This window comes from Canis lupus, chromosome 29 (genome assembly GCF_011100685.1).
Source record: "Canis lupus familiaris isolate Mischka breed German Shepherd chromosome 29, alternate assembly UU_Cfam_GSD_1.0, whole genome shotgun sequence".
Lineage (NCBI taxonomy): Eukaryota > Metazoa > Chordata > Mammalia > Carnivora > Canidae > Canis > Canis lupus.
In genome coordinates, this window is record NC_049250.1 from 15,417,585 (window position 1) to 15,421,530 (window position 3,946).

Genomic DNA, 3,946 nt, shown 5'->3' on the forward strand with positions numbered 1-3,946 from the left:
TCCAGCTCTGTTCCTTCCCTCTTCCTCACTCTTGGATCTTATTATGTAGTACAATGTCAATAAGAAGTTGGTAGTGTTCCAAAGGTGCTGATGCCATGATAGGGATGTTTGAGGTGGGGAGGAATAAGAGAATGAAGAATAATGATTCTTTGGGCACCTGGGTGGTTCAGTCAGTTAAGTGTCTGACACTTGATTTTGGCTCAGGCCATGATGTTGGGGTGGTGGGATTGAGCTCCACATCAGGCTCTGCACTGGACTGGAACATGCTTGAGATTCTCTCTCTCTCCTTCTCCTTCTGCTGCTCTCCCTATTTACACACTCTCTCTCAAAAAAAAAAAAAAAGTAAAAAGGCAGAAAGAGTCTTTTAAAAAACTTTTTGGAAGATTTTATTTATTTATTTGAGACAGAGATATAGAGAAAGGGAAAGAGCATGAGCAGGGGGATGGGCATAGGGAGAAGGAGACTCCCCACTGAGTGGGAGCCTGATGTGGAGCTCGATTCCAGAATCCTGGGACCATGATTTGAGCTGAAGGTAGATGCTTAACTGGCTGAGCCACCCAGGTGCCCCAAGAAGAGTGATTCTTTCTTGCAGCATGAAGCTTTAAACTCAATTCCCCTTCTCTTCCCACAAAGCAAATAACACAGTCAAGTTGTTTAGTCAAAGTGACATTTAAGTAGTGGCTAAGCATAGTTTTTGTAGCACTGTGTTATTGTCCAGAATTCCTATTTTCAAAAAATCAGTGGGTGGCAGGAGCTAGCTAAGCCAGGTGGCTATGGCATGGGACCACGGACCCAGCCCAGCCAAGGGAAGAATTGACTATAGTGAGACATCCAACTAAGTCCTCACCCATGTCAAAAGCTTCCTTTCTCTAGCTCAATATTTAAGTTTATTTTTCTTTTTCAACATTTTTTGAGGTTTGAAATAAAATTTTCATAGGATTAATTTCTGCTGCAAGAAAAAAATTGTCAAAATTAAAAACTAATAATTCTTTGTGATATAACTCTAGAAACAAAATTAAATTGCCATACCAATTGAAGTGTCTGAAGAGTAGAGGTCTTAAAGAGCAGGTCAAGAGAGAGCCCTGTGAGATCTGAAAAAAAAATACTGTAGATACACTGCAAATAAGACACCATTTAGTTTTAAACTAGAATCTGGTTATTTATAGAATTAGATTCATACGTCATCTTATGTCCACAGAATGTGCATTTGTGTCTCTGTGCATAACTTTCTTCATGATTCACATGCGCCTAAGTGAAAGCATTTAGTGACCCCAGTGGCAATGCACAGTTAAGAAAGGAAAGTGAGTTGTACTGGGTTGTATTTTCAATACTGAGAGAACCAAGAGGTAGTAAAGGAAAGGGGAATAGATAGGCTCTCAGAAGACAGTCCATGACATAGCTATAAACATTGACACAGCAACCCACATCCCAGTGTCTGATCCTCAGCTTTGCTGGTTCTCAAATGCAATTTATTCAAAAAAACCTAGAGTCAATTGGTTTCCCAGGACCGATGTACACCTATCAAACTCACTAGTGACATCAGAACAACCAATTGATAAAAGAAATATACTTCTATTGCTGTAGTATTTGCCTTCTCTAGAGTAACTACTTTTTCTTTTTTCAAGACATTTTGGAGGCTAATTTCATAACCAGAAGTTTTCTTCTGTAACCAGAATTAGAGAAAAAGAAGTAGCATCAGAGGTTATTTTTATCAAGACCTTGTACACCCTTAGTAACTATCTTTGGCTTTCAATGGAATGACTGGATTTCCCCCCCTTTTAGTATTGCTGGATAAATGATAAATTCTTGTTAGTTAGATTTTCCTACTCTAGATATATTATAGGTCACTCTTTTCTCTCTGTGTCTCTTTCTGTCTCTCAATGCACATTTAACTTGTTTCATTTTACAAAGAATCTTATCTTCCTAGGATAAGTCATCTCATGAACCCACTGACAAATAACATTTATGTATACTTCTGATTTGATAGCTTTTGGGTTCCTTATTACTAGTCATGCTGCAAGACTATCTTATCTCCAAATTATCAGGAAAACTCCATTTCACTCATGTACACTGACTCCATGGAGAACAAAGGCAGGGAAACTAAACTTGGCTATAGAGATGATGCATCAAATGGTGTCTCAGCATGCTATCCAAGCTATTCTAATCTCCGAGTTATATCAAGGAAAGAAAACATTGTTGCCAACAGAAATACTAGATGAACAAGCAGGTAGCTATGTATACCAGATCCAGTGCTCCCAGGGGATAAGTGAAGGTGAAAAAAAAAATGGACGGGAGCCTGGGTGGCTCCATCGGTTAAGTGTCTGGCTCTTGATTTTGGCTCAGGCCATGATCTCAGGGCCATGAGACCCAGCCCTGTGTGGGGCTCCCTGCTCAGCAGGGAGTCTGCTTGAGATTCTCTCCCTCTCCTTCTGCCCCTCCCCTGCTATCTCTGTCTTTTCCTCAAATAAGTAAAATCTTTTTTAAAAATGGAAAGAAGAATGCAGGTCACACATGACATCCAACAAAATGAGCTGGAATTCAGGGTAAAGTTCCAATCACAACAGAAGGAATTGAGAACTAATTAGAGAGCCACAGTAGAGACTCAATCAAACTTTATAAGCCAATATAATGTAAGAATGGAAAATAATGTAAGAATTTTATTAGGTAAGCATATATGTGTCCAACGACACCAGACATTGACTTTATGAAGCCAAAGTGACATGAAAGTTAAGGCATGGGCTTTGGAATTAGAGAGACATGCAGGCTAATCTTGGCTCTACCACCTACCAGCTAGGTGCTGGTAGGTAGCCTCAGTTTTTTCATCTGTAAAATAGAAATTATATATTTAAGTAGTAAAACACTTGGTACAATGCCTAGTATCATAGATGTTCAATGAATAATAGCTATTACTATTTCAGCTTCTAGTTGAGAGGCTGCTGACAGATTGCCTGTTTGGGTGAGGATCTGTGACTGTTTTTGAGTTAGCAGGATGAAGACACTCATGTCTGACACCCAGAAGGCCTGAGGAGGGTAAGGACCAACTGACTGATTGCTCAACATATGAAAATAAATCAAGATGAAGTGTGATGGGGGCACCTGGGTGGCTCAGTGGTTGAGGGTCTGCCTTCAGAAGCTCAGGTCAGGATCCTAGGGTCCTGGGATTGAGTCCTGGTTCTCCCTCTGCCTATGTCTCTGCCTCCCTGTCTCTCATGAGTAAATAAATAAAATATTTTTTAAAAAGATGAAGTGTGATGCAAAGGAAGGAGAAGAGGCTTTGGAGCACAATAGCCAGGGTTCAAATCATGTTCTTTGTTCTTCCATTTATGACATATCTAGGCAAAATATTTTCTCTTTTGAAACATCAGCAATTTTTCATCTGTAAAAAAGAAATAATACTTATCTCACAGGGTCAAAATAAGAAAAAAATGAGATGATGGCTTTTTAAAGTGCTTAAAATATAGTGGATATTTAAATATATTTCCCTTCCCTCTCTCTTTCCAACTTGTTCATACATGAAAGAAAAAGGACATTGTCAGATTTGTCAATGTTTGGAGAGTGTATCACCTTGTCTGCAAAAATACTCTTTCTTCATAGAGTTCACAGCACTGAAGGATGACCAGAGGAAGTCATGATTAAGGGAGCTGATTTAACAGAACAGCTATAAATGCTAAAGTAAGAGAAGTATTATAAATAATATCAGAAAAATGTTGACATCAGAGCAGCAGAAGTAGAACATAAAGTTTCTAAAATAAAATGCTTAACCAAATATATGGAATTTTTCATTACAGATTGATGAAAGTTGGGAGGGGAAGGATATTTGGGGAACAACTGACTTGGGAATAAGCATTGAAGTTTCCTCCAGGTATTTTCATGGTTTAATAGCTTATTTCTTTTGAGCGCTAAATAATGTTCCATTGTTTGGATGTACCACAGTTTATTTATCCAT